The 24,325-nt window shown below is 43.4% G+C and overlaps 1 protein-coding gene across 2 annotated transcripts in view; it reads right to left on the bottom strand.

Annotated features, from left to right (window-relative positions):
* SGCD (sarcoglycan delta) overlaps positions 1 to 24,325 on the bottom strand; it is a 466,324-nt gene that overhangs the window by 313,743 nt on the left and 128,256 nt on the right. Inside the window, exon 1 of one of the 2 annotated variants that reach the window (XM_087816943.1) lies at positions 16,155 to 16,238. The exons of the other annotated variant lie outside the window; for it this stretch is intronic. The gene's annotated coding sequence lies outside the window, so the exon portion shown is untranslated. Of the gene's footprint in view, positions 1 to 16,154; positions 16,239 to 24,325 lie in introns of those variants that run through there. 2 annotated transcript variants of the gene reach the window in all.

The raw sequence follows: 24,325 nt of genomic DNA, 5'->3' as shown, positions 1-24,325 counted from the left end.
ATCCTTGGAACCCTGGGCATCAATGGAATTTCATGTTCTCACCCATCCACTGAAATGGACCATTCAAAAATCACTAGTGATGTCCCCGATCAAAATTCAATGAGCTTTTCTTAATGCACATTTTCCTTGGACATTCTGAAGCTTTGGACCTTGCCAACTTCTCCCTTCCATCTGGAAATTTTGTCCTTTGGTGTTGATGACACGGCAGGTCCAGGGTTTCTTTGTGATATCTGTGATTACCATCTGTCTTTCCAACCTCTCCTCTCTGCTTCTCTCTTCCAAGTTCGCATTAAGAGTTAGCAGTATCTCCCTTTCATCTCAGAGATGATGTTAAGGGCCATGCTTGCATTTTCGCTTCTATGAGAATGAAACTCAACTTACACTTTAACTCTTGCTTCCATCTTAAATTGGACCCGTCTAAATGTCTTTCATCAAACTAGTCCCTCATCAAATAATTATTAATCATTGATCAAATTCCATATACTGTGCAAAGGGTCTCAAGATACCACAAGTAAGAATAATTACCTTGCCCTTATGAAACTCACAGCCTGGGTGGTGTGGGAGAGTAAATAGTAAATACATAAAGAGACTAAATGAACACTGAAGTGCCTTCACTGAAATATATCTGATAATGTTAATGAGAGCATCGCAGGATGGAAGGTATTTTATAGATTCATCAACAGACAACTCTCTGAGGATGTAACATTTCAGCTGAAACTTGAAGGGTAAGAAGAAGGCAGTGAGGTGAAGGCTGGGGTAAAAAAGTGTCCCAGGCAGAAGAAAGATATCAAAGTCCTCTATGGGGACAAGGTCTGTGTGACTGGCTGTAGGAAGTAAAGTGGAGAATGGTTTGACATGAGGCTGAAAAAGTTGGCTGGAATCAAATGATGCTGGAACTTTGAGACCAGAGTACAAAGTTCAGATGTTTTTGAAAAGTCAGTGAAAATCCATGGTAGAATTTGAAATAAGGGAGTGATAATCTGATTTACAATCGTAGCAGTGCCTAGACCAGAATAGGTGCAGAATAAATATTTGTTGTTTGATGATGTTTAATAGGCGTTTTTTCCATCCCCTATGCTGATCATTCATCAAAACACTCCCCAAAGTTGAATAATTTGGCAAAATAATTCTCAACTAGTAGAACACGTCCTCTTAGGAGGCTTACTTGCATCTGTGGGGATGTATCGAGCATGTGAATTTTTAAAAAGAATCCCTTTACCCAAACACACCCTTTTCTTGAGAATTATAAGACAGATGTCTTTCCATCAGACTGTGGGAACAGTTTTACATTGTTACACAACATATTTTATAGTCATATATGTCATTTATCTGAATATATCTTAAACTCTTCTAAGTATTTAAAACTTCTCTTAAAGTTTATCAGAAGCACCTAAACAATGGCATGTGTGAATATGTATCTATGTAATTCATTCTATCTATCTATCATCTATCTATCTATCTGTCTGTCTGTCTATCTATCTATCTACCTACCTACCTACCTACCACCTACCTACCTACCTAACTTAGCATACATTTGTTCAATGAATGCAGAGAAATCAAGCCAATTCTAAACAGCAAAGCATATACTACAGCAATAAGTAAAGAGCTCTATGATCAGAAGCTAAGGAATGAAAACTTATACAACACCCCTCCCTTTCCAAAGGCACACGCAATTATACGGATGGTAGGTAGGCTTAAACCCAAAGCATCGCTCTACTCTTTCATGAGGCTATTTTCAGTGTTCACCTGTTTACAAACAAATCCAGTTGACTTAAAGATCATCTGTTTCTCACACACAAACTGCAACAGGATTATATTTCCCAGAGAAGGAATAGAGTGAAGCTGGCTGTTGCTTTGCCATTAAGTAAGGAAGAAATACCAATAGTTCAGGTCAAGGTCATAATAGAATAGCCACCTATAACGAAAGGCTAATTAAATAGTTGCCAAATATAATAGATGTGTCATTTCCAAAGGAAGTCATTCCGGATGGGTTTATTACTGAAACATGATTTTGAGAGCTGTAAACTCATTCAAATGTTCAAACCTGGGATCATGGGCCATTTTTGGAGCAAGGCCTGATGCTCACTTAATGGGACAGTCTCAAGGAGAAGATCCATTCTGATGACTTGGACTTCTGGAAAACCTCCTCCTGGGCTGTGTCGCCTTGTTTCACTTCAGCCACTGCAGCCAGCACCAACCTCTCAGTGGCTTTCTGATGCCCACGCAGGTTTTCCCAATGCCCTCGTCCATGCCCAGCATCAGTCATGGGGGCCACAGGCGGGATCTGTACAAATCTCATGACCACACGAAGTCATCGCCAGGATCTGGAATCAGGCCCAGTCTAAGCGGTCCCTGGACCCTGGGCTCGTCTAATCAAGGGAGATGCATTCTATGTCCAGCCGAGGCTCACCTGCACCGACTTCAAAGCGATCAGTGCCGCTTCTTTGACAAGCCTTTGAAGCCTTAATGCAGAAACTGGCCTGATCTTACTCAAGTTCTCGGAGATCTTACACTGTGTGACTTCCCCTCCTCAGTCTGGCCGGTACCAAATAGCTACTGGAAGGTCTGGCACTGCTCCCTTTGCTACGTTTCATCAACTGACAAGAACGACGCGAGGTCCTGGCAGAGCCACGCGCAGCTGACACAGGTGTGAGGCCGAGCACACGCGCTGCGATAACTCTGTTAGGAGCCATCCCTTTGCGCCTGCACTTGGTGTTTTGTCTCAGCAGCACTCTCTTTCAGGAAAAGAACAAAGGTTTTCTTTTTATCCCTCCCAAGTAAAAGAGGCATCTGGAAAACAGTTACGGGGGCTGTGTTATCAACCTGCTGTGCAAGAATGAATTATCTTTTGCGGGATGATTAAAAGGAGATCGGGAAACTTCTAAAGACACATCAATGCCATCGAGTCTCCTGATGATTTTTTTTTCCCGCCTGCAAAATTTTATGGGCCATGATCCATTCTTTTTATCATGTAGAGCTGAGAACACAGAAGCGCTGACAGGCATTTGACTAATGCTTGCTGGACCCTCCTACCCACCAGGCTTCACAGTGTTTCCATTAGGGAACTTATGGGAGCGCCAATGAGGGCAGTTCTATGTACAGTTACATAGTGTGTGGACAGAAACATGGCAAAGCACGTTTCTGACACAGAACAGAGAGTGACCCACTCTGGTCACGAAGGCCATTCTGACCAAGTGACAATTAAGGTGAGGCCTAGAGGTGGAACACGTTTTCCAGCAGAGGGCAGACACACCAAGCGCTGGGCCTCAACGTACCTCAGGTTAAGCAGGGTGGCTGGAGGGTTGTTCGCGAGTGAGCTCAAAGGACGAGTTTGTAGAGAGAGGAGGTACCAATTATACTAAACCTTACAGGTTACGGTAAGGAGTAAAGAACTGACACAGCCAGGCTAACAACTACATTATCTTATTTATTTATTTATTTACTTATTTACTTTAAAGTTTTTTGTTTTTTTTTTAAATATATATCTTTATTGATTTCAGAGAGAGGAAAGGAAAGGGAGGGAGAGAGAGAGATAGAAACATCAATGATGAGAGAGGCATTGATCGGCTGCCTCCTGCACGCCCCCGACTGGGGATCGAGCTGGCAACCTAGGCATGTGCCCTGACCGGGAATCGAACCCCGATCTCCTGGATCCTAGGTCGATGCTCAACCGCTGAGCCACGCCCGGCCGGGCTACATTATCTTATTTAGAAAAAAGACACGTGATACCAATCAAGGCAGCCAGGGTTTGTTGATGATGACGACGCTGTATGTAAAAATGCCAATGCATTTACAAGTAAACATGAATTACGTCACTGCGTATGACTGGAACCAGTTCACATAAATAGCGGGCATTAAGTCCCCTCCCAGGCTCATTCCAGTTTCCAGAGTTTGTTGCGGAATCTGAGTCCTTTTGGATTATCTTGGCATGTAAATTGTTTTTCATCAGCCATGTTCATTTTGAGGTCTTTGATTTAAAACTATCTGCCTTCAAGAGTTGTTTTCATTCAGCCATCCATATAAAGCATTAGTCTTGGGTTGCTGATGTTTGGCACAATTCATGCAATTGTAACAGACTCATCACTTTCGGTTTTGATAGAATAATCAACATCTGTTTTCTAAAATTCATAAAGAAAAGTAAATGCCTGTTTATGTGAAATGATCCAGAAATGGCATGTTCTATTTAAACAGATATTTGGATTTAAAAGTTAGGTATTTCTTATTTTAGTTTGCCAAGAATTGTTACACGTAAGTGTTGAACAATTTTTACTGAAAAAAATTAGACAAGTGTATGTATTTAAAAGAACCGAAGAACATACGGTGAAGGCCATTTTTTTTCCATTCACACTGTAACCTTCCTCCATAAAGACAACTATTACCAGCTTTTGATTTAGCCTTATAGAAATGTTAAGTACATATATAGGCCTTATTCAATATATACATTCAGTGCACATCCACATATTTAAATTTTCCTTTTTTACACAAAAAAGGCATATTTTATGCTCTTTAGTCTTCCAAATCTAACTTGGGTTACTTAACAACATAGTTTAGTGAAAGCCCCATAAAAACATACAGAAATATATTTTTAAGTTAGTCTGAAATTGTATGGACACATGATATTTACCCTAACCAACTTCTCAGTGATGAATATTAAAGTGTTTCCAGTAACTTTCTGTTACCAATGTCTATTCAAATAAATAAATGTTTATCGGGTATTACCATGTGCTGGCACTAGGCATTCAGCAGTAAAAAGACAGATTCCTGACTCTTGGACCTTATGTTCAAGTGGAGGGGATGATAAACAGATAAACGGACATGTTACTTTTCATACTTATCCTTGGGAGTAAGTTTTACAAAGACAAAAGTAAAGCCACCCCTAGTCAGACAAAAGTTTGACTCAGTGGTTAGAGCGTCGGCCTGTGGACCAAGGGGCCTCCAGTTTGATTCCGGTCAAGGGCATGATTCTGGTTTCAGGCTTGATCCCACGTGCAGGAGGCAACCAATCGACGTGTATCTTTCACATCAGTATCTCTCTCTCTCTCTCCCTTCCACTCTCTCTGAAAAGCAATGGGAAGAATATCCTCAGGTGAGGGTAAAAAAAAAAAAGTAAAGCCAGAAAAAGGGACAGACAATGACTGGGAGGCTCCTGTCTACAGGACCATCAGGGGAAGCGTCTCTGTAGTGAAGAGATTTGAAAAATAGGAAAAAAAACAACCAGCCAACAAAACCCATGAACAAGCAAGAGAGTAAAGCAAGAAGATGTCCAGGGAGAGCACTCCAGTCAGAAGAAATGGTATCAGCACGTGCAAAGGCCCTGAGGTAGGGGCTCACGTGGCATGTTTAAAGGACAGTGCAGCTAGATCAGAGTGAACAAAGGGGAGAGTGTGTGAAAATAAGCTTGGAAGAGCAGGCAGAAGGGTTGTGCATTTGGTCTTATAAGCCACAGTAAAAACCTGAGGCATGGGACTGATTGTAAGCATAACTTTCAGAGAATTGGGTGTAGGAGTGAGATGATCTGATGTTCACTTTGGGATCACTCCAGCTGCTCTCTAAGGAACAGACTGTAGGGGGCGAGGGTGCAAGTGGAGAACCAGGGGCCTGTGAGTACTATTCTTGCCCAGAGAGCATAGCCCAGACCAGGGCAGAGGTGAGGGACAAGGTGTCGAGTTGCTGTATTTGGAATCTATTTGGAAGGCGAGCTAGCGAGATGTTACTGCTTCCTGAGACACAGAGTGTGTGCAAGAAAAGGACAGGAGCCGAGGAGAAAGCGACAGGGCTGGTGGGAGCAGCTAGGTGCACGAGGGTGCCATTCATCAGGATGGGGACCTCAGGAGAACAGCAGGCTCTGGGGCAGGAGGCAAGCTGAGTGTGCAGAGGGAACACAGAGCACTCAGTCTGGTTGTGTTTATTGTGAAATGCACAGAAGAATCCATGGGGGCGGCGTCACCAAACCACTTCAAAACGCGCCTGGAATTCAGGGGGAAGCCTGGGCTGACAGCTGAAATGTTTAAGTCTCCTGCCTGTGAGTATTACTTAAAGCCATAGGAAAGGAACATGCATCTTTCACGTATGTCCACAGAAACATAGGTGGAAGTGTGTATGTGTGTGTGCTGGAGCATGTGTGTGTATCTATTGCTTTTGTAGATGTTATTATTCTTCTCATCCAAAGAACAACATCCCTGTATTTAAATTTAAATTTAAAATATTTATCTTAGATGAATTAGAAGATATTTCAGTATAATTATAAACATCAATTCTTACTGTTCTAGAGATTTAGATGTGTGAGGTGCCAGCTGAAGTGGTTTCAGATAGAAATATAGTTTTGAAACACACATGCTTATTTGTACTAGGCATTCTCAGATATATGAGCTCATACATTTCTGACAATATTTTTAGAACCATTTCATAAATCAAGATACTGAAGTCCTAAGGGGTGAAAGAATATTCTGAAGGACTCGGAACCAGTGAGTTGGCTGGGGTCTGGACTCAAACTAGGCTCAGTTTCCTTTCCATGACATACAGAATGAAGCAAAGACCTGGCTGTCCCTAAATAAGATACGGTATATTTAGAATGACCACCTAGGTGATGGCTCTATTCTAAGCATTTGGGATACATCACTGAGCAAAAACACTGATCCCCCAATCTCATGGCAGTGGTAGGAGGCAGTGATGGGAGAGACAGCTAACGAAAATGAAAATCGTGTTTGAAACTTTTGTTTCAGAGAATGAGCCCTATCGGAAAAAGACCAAAAACAACAAGGGAGGAACAGAGAGAGAGAGAGGGAGAGAGAGAGAGATGAGAAAAGGGGGATCAGCAGAGCTGTGGGTTAGGGAGCAGAGTAGGTTCAAACCCCAAAAGCAAGAACCATCCTCATGGAGTCGGTGATATCTGAGCAAAGACTTGAAGGAGTCTTGAGAGTCCCTGAAGGTCTGGCTGTGCATAAAACTCAGGCCTCATTCAAACGTAGTCCTTGATGTTGCAGGTCAAGGACCAGAAAAGAATAGGTAAGCTCAACACCCCCGAACAGGACACATCATTTCAAACACCTCACCTCAAATTTAATAGTGTCATTTTCACATGCGAAGGCCACCGCTTCTACCTGTCACGTCCTTGTCTATGGCCAGCTTTCCAAACGGGAGCGACAGATCCTTTTCAACTAACCAGCTACCCTGTGTTGTCCAAGGCCCATGCTTCTTAAATCCCTGTGGCTGATTCTGCCCTGAACCAGATAATGACAATCGCAGTCAAGCCATTCACTACAGCTCTTCTGTGACTTGGGGACCAAGCTGTATAATAAAATAATACTAAGCATGACTCAAACACTTAGGATCAGAGAATGAGACACAAAGCTTGAAGGGAGCAGGGACAATACAGAGTTCAAACCACTATTTAACAGCTGAGAAAACCAGGTTCAGAGAGGTGAAGTGGCTTAATCAAGGTCACAGAGTAAATCAGTGGCACGACCAAAGTCAGCTAAACTAAAAACCAGTGTGTGTCTGACAAATTCCAGGCTTCAATCTTTTCGCCTTAAACTCCTACTAGACATCACTTTCATCAACCACCATACACATGCCTTCTGAAAAATACCCGAAAGCAAATCGCAACAAAACCATGGATTCCTAACACAGAGGCAGCACAGAAAACTGATACAAACCCTTGGGTAATGGTTACTATGCGCCGCTCTTCTAACTGCTTTACTGGACTTTTTAAATATTTACACACATATAATTATGAGATAGGCCTTATCCTTACCCTCATTTTACAGGGGAGGCAACTGAGCAACAGAGAGGTCAAGTAACCTACCCAAACTTACTCAGTGTTAAAGAATTGGAACCCTGAGTGTCTGGATGAAAAATCTGTCCTTTCAATTCTTGTGTTAAATACTTCCAGATATAGCTCTGTGTGTATGCTTGAACAGAACAGTATAATTACTAATTTAAAAATGTTTTTGTAACCTTTTTATAGACAGTAGCTATGTAGCTAGTAGCTGATTTGATGAATTGACCTAAAATTAATACTCATGTGTTATCAACATGGGTATTAATTTTAGGTCAATTCATTGAATACTTATTGAGCAACTACTGAATTTCAACCAGCATTCATGTGACTCTAGTATAGGCATTTCCCTCCCAGGTAATAAACCATCTTTGCTATGTCTCCAAAACCCATTAGCTTTTACAACACCATGAAAAACAACTACAACAAATTAGATACATCCTTTTATAGTGATTCAATAGTTCTATAAAATTAGCATCGATCCAGTAGATTCTCCCTTGACAATTGTGTTTGGTAAGGATCGTTAGCTACTGTCTAAGCTCTCAAATACTTGCAGAGAAATCTGCTGTCTAAAAGGAAATGCTCTTAATCTCATTTTCAGTCCTGTTACTTGGGGTGTTTTTACATCAAAGTGTCCAGAAACAAACATGATAATAATACATAAAAGTTATTAAATAGTTTGCTAAGCACCTGGCATCACATACGTATGTAGGTATATACGTACATATGTATATATGTCTACTGAGGTATAACTTACTTCCAGCAAAATACACAGATATTAACCACCCAGCTCCAGATTTACAAATCTGCACATCTGCGTAAACAATGTCCAATCAAGACAGGGATCATTTCCATCACCCTAGACAGTTCCCTCATGCCCCATCCTAATCAACCCCTACCCCGAGGCAGTGATTATTTTGGATTCCATCACATTTAAACTTTTTAATGCTATGTACAGTTGTATGATGTGATTATTCAAAGAAATGTCTAACACTGACACCTGTGCTCCTGGCCACCTCGCGGCCCCACTGCATTTCCTCTCAACAGACACTGAGCCCATCTCAACACTGTCGTCTGAGAGAATCCGGTCCTAACGCCCTAACTTCTGTCTCATGCATCTACAACGGTACTATATGTACCACCCTTGAAAGAACTGAAACAAATGGTCACTCATATCATTTTATGCCTTCTGTGGTTCAGACTGAGAAATCAGACCAGGGATACGCGTCTTCAGTTTTGTCTAGATAATCTAGACTTGTACATAATATCTCAGTATGTTTAAATACTTTGGAACTAAGTCGATTGAAAAACCATATTATGAGCCAAAATGTGCCCATAGGCCAGTCCACGGATCGCCAGTTTGCGACCAGCTGTTTGCTTCCCCGGCTTGTGAACCACCAGGAGTAGCTTCTTCAGCGGTAGAAGCGAGGCCACAGGCCTCTGCCGACCGCAGCAGCTCCAGGAGTTAATCTCTGTCATTACCCGGTCGGAGCCGTGCAAGTCCAGGCGCGGGCCTGTGACCTGCACTCCACACCTGAGACAGGGGTGACTTCGTCAACACATGCTGACCAAGCAACAGGGAGAAAAGCTGGCACGAGGAAGACAGAAGGGACTGAAGACAAGAAGGAAAGAGCTAGAAAGAGTATAGAACAAGGGAGGGGAAGGCGGTAAGAGCAGGAAGGAGAGGAACGCGGTGAGGCGAGGCGAGGCTCTTGGCCGACTCCGGGCTTCGGGGGTCTGCTTCCCCTGAATCCCCCACGCCCCGGACCACGAGCCCAGTCGGAGCTAGGAGAGCGGGTGGTGCTGCACGATCTGCCGGCAGAAAGACGCCAACCCTGAGGTTCCCTGACTGGCCCCCAAGGAAGCAGCTCCGGTGGCCGAGTGCTTCGGCCCCAGCAGGGAACGGCAGGGTTTCCAGGAGCTCAGGAACGCAGTGTTGGAAGTCGGGGCTCACCAGAGTCTGAGTCCACCGGCCTGGCCAGGGCAAGTGGTCCGAACAGGAGAGAGTCCCTAACCCCCGGCAATACGGCCTTTATCAGGGCGCTGCGCCTGCTGTCCTCGCGCCATTGCGTCATCGGGTAAGAAGCGTAAAGCCATCGCTGCGCCCCGAGCTCCATGAGGACAACCCGCGGCGCAGACTGCCAAGCAAACCAGCGGCCCGGGTTTATCCGCTCGGTGAGCCGGGGACACGCTCCTCCTCCGCCCCGCAGCCCCGCCTGACAGGCAGGCCAGGCCCCCGCCTGCGTGGCCTCTACAGGAGGCGGGTCGCACCCGGCAGCAGGAACCTGAAACAATGACCAAGAGCATCCCCTCCCCGGGCAGCAGCGAAGGTGACAGAAAGGACAGCGGGAGCTGCCGAGGAATCCGGGCAACACAGGGAGAGAAAGCCACCCGGGCGACGCCGTGGAAGGCGTCTCTCCTCTGCCGAGTGTCACCTGCACGTTTTAGCTCATGGGCCTGTTTCCCTCTTGGCCTCCCGCCCTCTCCGTTAATGCCTAAGCACAGAAAGCCAGGACACTTAGGTCCTCACCGTGCGCTGCGCTACGTCAGAGCCTGCGCGGCTCACGGCACACTGGGAGGGACCTGCTACCATGCCCATTTTCGAGGTGATGCAGCTGCGGCACATGGAGATGAGCAACCTGTCCCAGGTCGCACAGCCGGGATCACGGTCCAGGTCCGCCTGCCGCAGAGCCTGGGCCAGTTCTCAGTGCAATCACCCCCTGGGCTAGGAGCTCACGCCATGCTTTCAGGCTGCGCTTTCCCCTTACACTCTTCCCCTTAGGCTGCCACACGCAGGCGTCTCACTCATGGAACGGGTCCTGGTCAGCTGGCTGGAACTGAGTTCAGGGAACAACATTTTTCTCAGGAGGTGGTTAACTGGAATGTGTTCAGAGAGGAGGAAAGGGAATAGTACAGGAAAAAGTGAGGGTAGAGAAAATAATTCAATTTGCCCGGCTTTGGGGAAGGAAGGCTGAGACATTCGTAAAGAAACAGAAGAACTTTAGAATTATAAGAATCATGCATCGTGAGAAACAGAAAATACTTTAGAGGCATCTGATCCCATTTCACAGATGGGAAAACTGAGATCCAGCTTCCAGTGGAGTCAGGACCTATCCCAATATTCCTGGCCACCTCTACCTGTACCCCTCCTCTGCACCACGACCCACCTTCAAATGTGGCTTAAGAGACTATGACAATGGCTATAGGTTACAAAGAAAGCACAGAGAGGCACATTTGGCCCAATCTGAGGAAGCTTGATTTGAGAAGCAGCGCCCCAAGCTGCCTCCCACTGTAGGGGGGGCTCCGTCATCACATCTGGCTGGCATCTGTTAGCGATGCTATAAACGGCATGCCTGCAGTGAATAATAGTTTGGCCATGACAGTGTTCCGCGAACTCAGTTCTGTGGACCAGTGTCTGGCTGGCTTCAACAGGATCTCTCAGGGAGCTTTTAAAAATATAGGGATTCCCCAACTCTCACCTCAGAAATTCCGATTCAGAAGGTTGTGAGAAACCATGGGACCCGGTCATTTCTGATAAGATTCCATTACTAGCAGGGCTTCAGCTATTATTGAGCCCACGCATGCAACACGTAGTCCACAGCAGACTTGGAGTCCAGGACCGAGGAGCACTGCTATCTGAGCCCCCTGTGTTTCGCAGGCAGGTAACATATCTTTTCTGGTCTCCATGTCACCTTCTTGATCATGGAAGAAACATCTCATTTTCAAGATTACATAGAACCCTCACAAAGAGAAACCATGTTCAGGGCCATATAATGTCTCATTCATAAAATTTCTAGAATAGGAAAAACTTGGGAGACAGAAAGCAGATCAGTGGTTACCTGGGGCTGGGAGTATGAACAGGATCTGACTCAACGAGCACAGGAAACTTTAAGATCATGGGAGTGTTCTAAACCCAGATATGCACAACTGTATAAATGTACTAAAAATCACTGTATTTTTATGGGTGAATTCCATAATGTGTCAATAATACCTAATAAAGCTGAAAAAAATAAGAAAAAGTTGGAAGAATGGATATTAGAGCAGTGTTTTTCAAATGTATTTGTTTAGTCACTCTTTTTTTCCCCAAATTAAGCGTTTGTGGCCAAAACTCTCCATGCCTATCCCACAGACATCCTCCCTGCTGTTCTCTGCTGCTAGGACACTGGTATGCTCATGACCGGGCAGAAAGCAGAGGTGGGCTCCCACTCACAGCCGGCGGGGGAAACACACTTGGCCTAAAGCGATCGCGGGGCCAGTGGGTAAGTGACCAGCTCTGGCTGCGCATTCAGAGACACTAGGGGAAGTCTACATAACAATCCTAGAAGAAAACACAGGCAGTAAAATCTGGGACACATCTCTTAGTGATATATATTTTTTTCTCATATAATGCCTCAGGCAAGGGAAACAAAACAAAAAATAAACAAATGGGACTACATCAGACTAAAAAGATTCTGTATAGCAAAGGAAACAATCAATAAAATGAAAAGACAGTCCTACCAAATGGAAGAACATACTCGCCAATGATCCATCTGATAAGGGGTTAATATCCAAAATTTATTAAAAAAAACAAACTTATACAATTCAACACCAAAAATACACACAATCCAATTAAAAAATGGGAAAAGACCTGAAGAGATGCTTCTCCAAAGAGGACATACAGATGGCTAATGGATGTAAGGAAAAGTTGCTCAACGTCACTCACCATCAGAGAGATGCAAATTAAAACCACAATGAGGTATCACCTCACACCTGTCAGAATGGCACCATCAATAAGTCAACAAATGACAAGTGCTGGCGAGGGTGTGGAGAAAGGGGAACCCCATGCACTGCTGGTGGGAATGCAGACTGGGGCAGCCACTAAGGAAACAGTATGGAGGTTCCTCAAAAGATTAAAAAAGGAGCTGCCTTTTGACCCTGTGATCCCACTTCTGGGAATATATCAGAAGAAACCCCTAACACTAATTTGAAAGAACATATGCACCCCTATGTTCATTGCAGCATTATTATAATAGCCAAGATTTGGAAGCAGCCCAAGTGCCCATAAGTACGTGAGTGGATACAAAAGCTGTGGGACATTTATTTACACCATGGAATACTACGCAGCTGTGAAAAGGAAGGAAATCTTACCCTTTGCGACAGCATGGAGGGACCTAGAGAGCATTATGCTAAGTGAAATAAGCCAGGCAGAGAAAGACAAGTACCCAATGATTTCACTCATATGTGGAATCTAATGAACAAAACAAATTAACAAAAAAAAATAGAAGTGGGCTCATAGATTCAGAGGAAAGACTGACAGCTGCCAGAGGGGAGGGGGGGTGCAGGGCTGTGTGAAAAAGTTGAAGGGATTAAGCAAAATAACCCACAAAAAAACAAACAAATGAAAAACCTCATAGACACAGATAACAACATGGTGATTTCCGGAGGGGCAGGGGTAGGGGGAGGTAGAAGAGGGTGTAGAGGGATAGATGGTGCTGGAAGGAGACTTGACTGGGGGTGGTGAACACACGATACACTATGCAGATGATGTGTTAGAGAACTGTACACCTGAAACCTATATAATCTTATTAAACAATGTCACCCCAATAAATTAAATTAAAAAAAGAAAAAGAAATAAATAACAGTATAATACAAATGGTTAAATCAGCAGCGGAGAACTAGATCTTTTTTCCAGTCCTGTTAAAGGGGTCACTATATTACTGAAACTCAAGAAATTCTGAACTACAGGATAGCCAAATCCCTTCCAGATGTTGAAATCCATGATTCCAGGAACTTCCTTACATTATGAAACAAATATTAAACACTTTCACCAACAATGCGGTGCATACCATTGGAGGTGGTTTTGAAAACAAAATAAAAAGTTGTCCAAGTTGGTTTGGCGCAGTGGTTAGAGCATCGGCCTGCGGACTAGGTTGCAGGCTCAATACCTGGCCCCTCTCTCTCTTTCTCTCTCCCCCTTCCACTCTCTCTGAAAAAGCAAAGGAAAAACTATCCTCCGGTAAGGATTAAAATAAAATAAAGTGAAATAAAACAAATATTAAAGAAATAAAAATAAGGCATATGCACGTTTGATATTCCCTTTCAGAAGTTTGCCTTAGTACTCAAGTGTCCATGAGCGGGGCTTGAACAAGCTTTGCCCACTGCGATCATTCACCCAGGTCCAGCTGGTCCCTTCACTCAACACCCCCCGGCAGGAATATCACTGGACGGAACAAACTTGGGTTAAAAATAAGGCCTTAAGAGCCTGGTCCCTCCTTGCTTAGGAAATCTGAACCCTCGGACGATGCCAAGCTTACAAAATGTGCTTTCTGATTACTTCCAGAAGGCACAGCAGGGCAGACTGACCACAGGGTCTCCTGTTGCAAAGAGTGTAAAACAATTTTCCTCCTTGAGGCCATGGTTTGTCCACACACTTCCAGTCCAACAAATCAGCGCCTGCTGCTCTTCTCCGTTTCTAGAATGTGGCTCGCCCCTGCGCACACGTCTCCTCCGGCCCTTGCGGCCCGGATTGTGGTGTGGCCACTCCTCTCTCCCTGTGCCTACACTTCTGCCCTGGATTTCCTCCCTGCCCTCCACTCCATTTATTTCTTTTCAAATGTCAAGGGAGCTTGATTCCCACCCCCCGATACTTCTAAAACGGGGAAACTATAGAGCTTCTTCCAAGTTTTAGGCACGGCTGCTCATAATCCCGCAACGCGGCGTTGCTGCTTCACGCCTGCTCTGCTCGAGGCCTGACGCGCCCTGAGTTCAGGAGAGTGTGACATTAGAGCCCGCTTGAGGCTCCTTTTACGGAGGCAGTGGGCTTGACCGTGGCTCGTGTCGGCTCCTAATCTGTCTTGGCAATTCGCTCACTCAGCGGGCACTTAGAAAAACGCATCGTAGCCGCTGTCTCTCCTGACTTCCAACTGCATCCCTTTCTTGTTTCGTGTCCTGTACTTTGCAAGCCCTGCCCATCCCAACCCAGCACAAAGATGAGGTTGATGAAGAAAAGACTTGTGTGCCATCCCTTAGAATGAGAAATCCTGCTGCCCCACGCCCTCCTCCACGTGCAAAACTGCGGAGAAAACAAAATTGCTGGCTGAAAATCAAGTTCCACCCGCAGGACACCGTGTCTGCCCACTCACCCCAGGTCCTACACAGAGACAGTTATGAAAAACCCCATTTAGCCATTAATCTCACTCTCTACTATTAGCTACTTGTTGAGAGATTTTAGAACTGAAATAAACACACATCTGTTTCTATAGAGGTTCACCCTGAGCTTTGGCTACTACCCTTCTGCTATTCAAGAAGTATCCAAGAATCCACTCATTCATCTGTTTTCCCACCCAGACTCTTGGCCAACCCCCTTTGGAAAACACCATTGCTGTCACCGATTGCTCTGCCAGGAATCACAAAGTTGCGTGAAATTTAGTCTGCCCCTTTCGGAGCTAAACCAGTTTCTTAAATGCATTTGCATTATTTTGAATATTTTATGATTGCTAAGCAGAGGATAAGGTATAGCTTTCCTAGGGGAGTAAAAATCTATATTGCACTAGAGCTGATATGTGAGAAAGAGTATTTAAAATTTGATTTTTTTAAAAAACACACTCTTCAGTAAGGTGTAAAATAAAATCACTTGATCAATAAAATAAAATTCACACCATTATGTCTCTATCTTTTAACAGTGATTTTGAGTAAATTATTGCTTTCTGTTACTTGTTAGTCGTCTATATTTCATAAAATATAGAAGTATTTTTTTGAAAGTAAAACTGCCAGTTACTTCCTCAACTCAGAAAAATTAAAAATTATTATAGAAACAATTACAAATGTTGATCTGGCATATTTCTAGCCAAATATATCACAGGGCTCCTTTAATGACTGTCAAAACCTCATATAATAATAAAAGACATCAGGGACACAAATACATATATCTGCTCCTTCACTCCAAAGTGTCATCCAAAAAAGGAACTTCAAACTCCAATTCCCTCCTGAAAGGAGAGCCATTTTCTGCTAAAAACACTCCCCTCAAAACTCTCATGAAGCAAAGCACACAGAGAGTTTCCTTTAAGATGATCTTCCCTGCCAATGAACTGTCCTTCCACACAGAAAAGTTCCAGATGGCTGGAGCCCGGTGACAATTCACGGACCCACATACTTTCCCTTTTCCACATCGCGTTGCTAACTACGCTGAAACCTCGCTTTCAGAAGCGTCCCTGTCCTGCTGAAAGTCAGATCTTGAAGGGAGCGGGGGAAAGAAAAGATCACAAGCCCACAGCGCACGCTGAAGTGACGGAGTTCTCACTTACACACACACACGCCCTGAAACCTCGGAGGACATGCAAACCACGGCAGGCTCGGGAAGCGACAAGGAGGGGGGAACGCAGGACGGAACAGTCCCTACCTCTCCGCGCCGCCCAGGGCAGCTGGTGGAAGCGCTGGGCCGGGAGCGCCGGGAGGCTGGAGGGAGGCGGCGGGGCCTGCGGAGAGGGAGAGGGAGCGGGAGCGGGCCCAGCCCGCGCTCAGAAGCTGCCCCAGTCAGATTTTCCAACTGTGGCACTGCAGCCAAGGCCCTGCCCATGCCTGAAGAATTTCCTGAACAGCATTCCCGCTCCTTTTCTGCCTGCTTTGAAACCGTACTCTGTCTGGACTTCAATACGGCTTTGTCAGGCCAACTCCGAGCTACTGGGCTGTCTCCAGCTATCAATGGGAAACATATGTGTCAAGCGCGGCCGGCTCCCCTGCAGCAGCGTCCGTGGCGTCTGCTGGGCTCGCATTGACCACAAAGGAAGCTGCTTCTAGAACCAATTCGGATTTCGCAGCCGCTCTCCACACGGGCTCTGCTCTGCGGTGCTAGATGCTGGACACGAGCCTTCCCTTTCTCCCGCTCCACGATGCCCCCTTTGAACTCGCTCCTTCCACACACATCTCCTGACCCCTGGGAGCCCCCCGAGCTCTCGCCAGTGCTGCTGACAAGCCTGTTCCAGCCGAGGAAGGGAATTCTAATTCGATCTCCCTACCTGCGTGCGTTGCCTCGGTCTTTGCTCACAATTTCATGGCTGGAGGGGGGGGGACAATATTTTTAGCGTTTCCAGACTGGTTCAGAGTTGTGCCTTCGCCCCGATGTGTGCTTCTAAGGCTGCTGCAACTAAAAATAATGCAATTGTTTTTTAAGCACGTTGGCTGCTCTCTGCTCTATAACTGTGCTGGTCCAAAAATGTAACATTTTACAGGCTGTTGCCATGTGTGTTATGATTACAGGAAAGAAGGTTCCTTTCATCGGAATGTGTCCTAATTCTGTGCACCTGTGATCGCTTCTGGATGACACTCCACCGAGATGTCCTGTGTACATTCCGCTGGGTTTTGTGGTCTCCCTCTGACGTTTCCTTTTTCCATGAAACAAGAGGAAATCTCTAAAGATACGAAGAGGACACCCCTCTCCTCCTTTTCCCACGATGAAAACCCAATATCCAAACAGCCAAAGCTAAGTTGTCAAGGTAACACTGTAGAAAAGAGATGATTTAAAGAGTCTCAACTGTTTTGAGTTTCTTTTCTTTTCCTTTTGATATTAATATTTTACTTTCTAAAATTATACCCCATTAGGAACTTATTTTAAAGAGCGGGCTTGCCGGATTGTCAAAGTGTTTGTGTTCCCAAGGGGCTGCTGTAGATAATAGGATTCAGTGGGGTCCTGAGTTTAGAATCCAATTGCAATGGGCGCTTTCGGCAGGATTAGATTTTTGCCTTGGGAAGCAGTGAGAGTCTGTTGCGGGGCGAGGGGACCATGTACACCTCTGAGGTCGGGATGCAATTATAGAATCGGAGAACTTCAGAGTTGGAAGGAACCCCGGAGACCACCCAATCCAAATTGTTTCTACTGGGAAACAGAGGCCCAGACTGATTAGATGGCTCATGTAGAGCTGCAAAGACTGTTAATGCCAGAGCCGAGGCTAGAAAATGGGATTTGGACTAATTTTCTATGTGCTTTCTTTATCCCCGCAGCATTTGGGAGAGGCGATATCATGTAACCTTCACAAGGGTAGGCTTGTAATTAGTTGGCGTGGGTCTAACCTTAGCTCTGTCTGTGAGTCCCAGTCAGCTTGCTTAACCTTCTGAACCTCAGTATCCTCATCTGTAAAATGGGACAATAGGATCTAACTCATGGAATTAATTAGATAAGGTGAGATAATCCATGTAAAGTGTTTATTACAATGCCTATAAATAAATTTCAGTTTAGCTTTCTTTTAATGGAGCAAAAACCAGACCCTTTCTCTTACCTAAAAGCTAAACTGTACTCTTATATCTAGTTTAGGCTCCTAGAATAAACTGTTTGATGGCTAGTTTTCTGCCACCTTAAGGTAACAGGGGCCTATCCCCTTAGACACAGGCAAGTGACATTAAGCCAAGCGCACAGCTACTCTTTTCATTTGCTCCTTAAACATAACACCGAAGTCTTTCCTGGAGATTAACTCACAGGGAAGGAAAAAAGTGACCCCAAACCTGCAGTCAGGTACATGAGGCCAAACAAAGAGCTGTTTGCAGAGAACTGGACTCTCTCCAAACCTTAAGAGCTCAGTATTACCATTCTAAAAATAGGAGACCATTAACAACTGCAATTCCCACACTTGGTAACTGCAACCTCCTAAATTAACAATAACAACAACACAAAATCCCGTAAGTTGAGGCGGAATTCTTAAGTTGAGCAGAAAATAGCTGCTACAAATTCTAACGAATCGTACTTCTATCTGGGGTTCCAGAGCCTTTGTCTTGGAGTCACTAGTACCACGTGGTTAAAGAACCACTCACCAGTTAATGAATCATGTTTGCTGTGTCCAGCTACTCTTGGGGAAAGAAAAGAGGAGGAACAGTTAATTTTGAATGGTTTACAAATGTCTCAGTCATTGATTAAAACAAACAAACATAAAACTGGAAAAACAAATAAACAAAACTGGAAAAACCAAGCGGAGACTCATTCAAAGGCAGGACAATGGTAATGTGATCTGAAGGTGCTGCTCCAGCATCTCCCCAAATACTTGCTACAAGGCTCACTCAATGAGGGGGTCTGAGGCCCTGCTTGAGACCCAGCTTCAACACCACTAGCTGGAAAATCCTGAAAAGTTACTTCACTCTCCTAATGTTCAGAAACCTTATCCAAAACTTGAAAATAATACCAAAAGGTTGTCGCATTCTTCCAAAGGCACGGGGCGGCAACTGTTCCACATGCCACTTCAAAAGTTACTTAAAGGAAAGGTGCTTCATTCAATTCCCTGTTTACTACTGAATAAAGACCCCGAATTTAGTAAAGTGACACGTTACCTTGGAGATTTCTGTCTGCTAAAGATACAAATGATTTCTCTCCAGTAAAAATTTTTAAAAAGTCCCACATTGATGGGGTATTGCACTGTAAAACACCCCTCAAATGCTCCTGGAACCAGCTTTACAATCATACTGATTCCTTCACCAATTAATGCGTCAAAGCAAATCTTTGACATATTTTTACTTTTTGTATCTAGGGGTAATGCTTTTAACTTTTGGAAATTATGGCTTGATACTGTTTCCTTTTTCTCATCTGTGTAATAAGTGTTATAAGCCTTTATGTGAGCTAATGAGCAATAAAGCACTTAGCTAAGTGTACGGCCCGTAGCAAATGCTCCAACTATGTAGGCGCTGCTATTATTTAATACTATACTATTTGGTGTTCAGTTCTCTAAAGGACGCTAGAGGCCACTGGGCTAGATCACCCATCAATGTCCTTCCTATTGCACCTTTAATCTTTGCCCTTGGGTTCTGGATGTCCTCTATGACAACCACCCCTACTGGAATTCTTCCACGGGTGTTAATTTCTTTGCTTTTTCGGAGATTTCTACTTTTAATGTTCTAAAATTAATCACTGAAATACATCTCCCTAAAGCAGACGCAGATTCTATAGCTGCTAATCATAAAGTCCAGTTAAAAATTCTGACCTTGAGGATCCTGTGAATGCGAAAACATAATTTTAAACTAGAACGTGAGCTCCAGGAGGACCAGGGTTTTTGCCTGCATCGCCTCCTGCCATATTTCCAATGTCTAGGGCTGGTGTGCAGTTGACCCTCACATTTACCATTTCAATAACAGCCTTTGACCCACTTAAAAACAGGGGTCCTAAGTCACCCGTTTTAAGCATTATTTTGACTTACAGTTTAAGCATATCTGGTATTATTGGGTCATTCCTCCTTATTATGGTCAAGGTCCCTTTTATCATCTGGTTTGCTTTCTTCTAGGAATGTTTCAGGTTAGCTAATTTCCTTGTAAAATGTGCTGCTGAGAGGTGAACGAACTTTTTGGATGTGCTGGGTCTAATTCAGGGGGCAGAGGAACAACTCCCTCTCTCACTTAGGAAATGTACTTCGATTAATGCAATTCTTGATAATATTAGTTTTGGGAGCAGTAGCCTCAAGTCATACTGAGGAGCCAGCTTGGAGTGCCTGTCTCACAAGTGATCTTATGATGCTACATCTACATGGTCTACATCTGTGATTCTCAAGCCTGGCTTTATGTTTGAATCTGAGGGAGCTTTAAAGATGATCAGAGCTGGGGGGCTTACCCCAGAGATCATGATTCAATTGGACTGAAATAGGAACCAGGTAACAGTATTTTGTTTAGAGCCCCCAGTGCCCCAATGATTCCAATATGAGCCAGACTTAAGAATCACTAAGTTACAGTGAAAACTAAACTTTTATTTTATTATTTTTAAAATATGTTTTTATTGATTTGAGAGAGAGAGAAAAGTAGACGAGGGGGGTAGAAATCTATGGGAGAAAGAGCTGCTTCTGCACTCCCCCTAGTGGGGATCGAGCCCACAACCCAGGCTTGGGCCCTGACTGGGAATCAAACGGGTCACCTTTTGGTGCACAGGATAACACCCAACCACTGAGCCATACTAGCCAGGGCTGAACTTTTAAAACATAAATCTAATTGTGTCACTCTGTGAACAAAAATACTTAAGTGGCTTCCCATTGCCTGCACGGTGACTTGAAAGGCCTGGTTTGATCGGGACCCTTGTCTATCTCTTCAGTCTCTTTGGCTGCCACTCTCCCTTTGTCTGGGTCTTCAAAGCAATCATGTATCTTTCCACTTGAGAATTTTTGAAAAAGTCACTCTCTCTTCCTGAAAAGATTTTTCTTTTTTTCCTGGAAGTTACCCTCACTCTCATGTTTTCATCCATTTAACCCCTACTCAACCTTCCTATTCACACTCCATCATCACTTCCTCTAGGATTCAGTTATCCCCGAACCCCCACAACCAACAGTCCTGTTATATATGCCAAAGACTAGCACTTATCATAGATGTGGCTCTATATTTAATTGTAGCTTAATTTGATTCATATCAACCTTGCCTGATAGAAAATGAACATTTTCCTGGAGGGCAGAAACCAGACCTACTTGCTGTTGTATCCTAGCTCCTTGCACCATGACTAGCTCATAGGAAGCAACAATAGATATTTTTAAGTAAGTGAATACAGTTTTTATTTTTTTTAAACCCAAGTGCAGGAACATGCAAGTAACCCCACTTTCTTTACTTTGAGTTTATTTAAGCTTTCTTTCATGTTAAATCATTGTATTGTATTTAGGATACTGAGTTCTCTTACAAGATGTAAATATACTTAAAGACTAGTAAGCCATTGACATATTTATCGAAAAGACTTTGTGTGAAATTACCAAGTCAGGTGCTTGGCAAAGTCCTTAAGGCTGGAGGTACAACGTAGGATGGCCTGTGATTCTAGGGAAGGACGTTTGCCACGCCGCTCACTCGGGAGGCAGGCTAAGAGGAGATAATACTGGGGGGTCAAACAGAGGCATTTATGGACAAACTTGAAAAGAGCATTTGTCAGGACCTTTTTGGATGCAGCAATCAGAACTCATTCAAAATTAGCCAAAGGAAAAGAAAAGGCTGGGGGGGGGGGGCGAGGGGGGTTCTTAGTCACAGAACTATAACCACAAGTGGCAGGCTTTAAGGTGGGAAGGACAGGAACAGTTAAAATACAACCAAGGCTCTATCTAATTCTTCTCTAGGTTTCTCTTGACTTCTTTCTCAGTTTTTCTCTCTACATTGGGTAGTAAGACATCTACCAGTGGTCCCAAGCTCACTTTCACAGGGAAAAGTAAAGATCTTTTCCAGGAAGGACTCTGGGTAGCCCAGCTTGAGCCACACGCCTGTTCCTTAACAAGTCTCTATGATCGGGGGGATGATGTCCTCCAGTTGGCCATACTTGACTCATGTAACAACCTGGGAGACTAAAGAGACAGGATCAGCTCCATCTGTACCACATGGACGGACCAGGCTAATTAAGGAGTTGAGAAAAAGTTGTAGGCAGACAGAACTCCCATGTGAATTATGGATGACAGGGCACCCAAGACACAGTCATAATTTTGACCAGGGAAGGTTCGTTAAGAAATATTATGAGGCAATATTTAATCAAATAATTGAAAAAGTAGTTATTCTGTACATGCCCAAAACAGTTGAATTAGAGTTAAACTAAATGGCAGATAATTAGAACAGTAGCATTATGCCAGCCTTTCATTTAAGGGTTCATTTCACAAATAATACCTGATGGGAAATGACACTCACCCTGCTTTGGCTCTTCAAAACAGACAGAGCAAATCCAATCCCACTTTTCAATGGCCAAGGGCAAAATTATCTGGTTGACTTTGAAGAGGTTTTTCTGTGGAGGAAACCTGCACCAGGGAGTTTGGCTCAGTGACAAACCAATGACCCACAGTATTGAGAATATCTCCATTGGCCACATGCACAGTGTCTAAGCTAAAGTCATTTTCTGTTTTGGAAATTCAAATATATGCATGGTACACAATGAAGGATTCTCAAACTAAGTCATTACTTTGAGAAGGAATTGACACATTTGAGAATGAATGTGACTGGTAATGAAACACATTACAAATGCATCTTTTATTAAAAAAATAATTAAACAGTATGAAGCAAATACTGGTATAGTTACATAGATGGTGACATGCATTCTTTTCTTTTCAGCACATTTATCACTTCTTTCAAAAATCTTCCTGGTCCATAATTTCTCATTGTATTACAGCTTGCTGAAAGTAAAACTCTTGAAATATCACATTTTTATTTGGAAATAAAATTTACTGATCAATAAAAATGGGTCAGGTTCCATGATAGGGAATCCATGCTAGGCAGAAATAAATGAGACATGTATGGGAAGCTCAGTGCTCAATGGTACAAAATACAAGTGTTGGCTGCAGGACTTCCCAGGTAATTTAAGCCCCCTGAATGAGGAGCACTACATGAAACCAACGGTCAAGCCTCCAAATTCAGCACCCATGCCCAGCAATTATATGCCAAAAACTATCGAAAGCTGCCAATAGTAGTATACATTTCAAATTATTTTATCTTTAGAAGTGGTTCATTTATATATTCTACAAAACATAGTTGAGCAAATCCACAACTAGCATAGTGTCTGACACAAAATGGTTGCTTAATAAATGTTTAGTGTTTAATAATAAAAATTGCTAGTAATAAAAAAATATTCTGACTGCCAGACAAAGGAAGCTGAAGGAGTTTATCACCCTACACCTGCCTTACAAGAAATGACAGAGTGCTTCAATTTTGAACAAAAGGATGCTAAGTAACAACATGAAATACAAAAGTATATATAAAAAAAAAGCTGGTAAAGATAAATATCTATTCAAATTCGGAATACTATTGTAATGGTGGTGTGTAAACCCTTTTTAACTCTAGTTACAAAGCTAAAAGACAATTGTTAAAAGCAACTACAAGTACAATGATTTGTTAACAGATAAACGACAGATAATACAAAGTATAAAGTGACATCAAAAGCATAAAAGGGAAAAAATGGGGGGGGGAGTAAAAGTGTAGGGTGATTTTGTATGCAATTAAAGTTAAGTAGGTATCAGCTTAAAATAGACTTAGGTTTCATGTAAGTTTTGTGATAACAACAGAGAAAAAATTCTACTAGATATACAAAAGATGAAGAGAAAGAAATTAAAGCACACCACTACCCCCAAAAATCAACAGAAAAAGGCAGAAAGAACATAAAAACTATAAAATAGTCAGGAAATGATTAAGAAAGTGGTAAGAGTAAGCCCTAACCTATCAATAGACACTTGAAATGCACACGGATTAAATTTTCCAATTAGGAGACACATCATGACTTAAATAGAAAAGAAGATTCAACAATATGCTGCATACAAGAGACTCATTTTAACCTTAAGGACACACACTGGCTGAAAGTGAAGGGACAGAGAAAGATAGTCCATGCAAAGGTAACCAAAAGACAGAGGGTGTGGCCGTACTCATATCAGACCAAACCGACTTTTCGTCAAAACCTGTCACAGGAGACAAAGAAGGTCAATATGTAATGATCAAGAGGTCGAGTCTTCAACCGGATATAACAACCGTAAACACATATGCACCCAACACTGAAGCACCTAAACCATAAAGCAGGTATTAACAAAACTGACCGGAGAAAAAGACAGCAATACAGTAATAATAGGGGACTTCAATACCCCACTTTCAACAACGGACAAATCATTCAGACAGAAC

This window comes from Miniopterus natalensis, chromosome 4 (genome assembly GCF_054644295.1).
Source record: "Miniopterus natalensis isolate mMinNat1 chromosome 4, mMinNat1.hap1, whole genome shotgun sequence".
Lineage (NCBI taxonomy): Eukaryota > Metazoa > Chordata > Mammalia > Chiroptera > Miniopteridae > Miniopterus > Miniopterus natalensis.
This window is presented reverse-complemented; position numbering and strand designations above follow the sequence as displayed.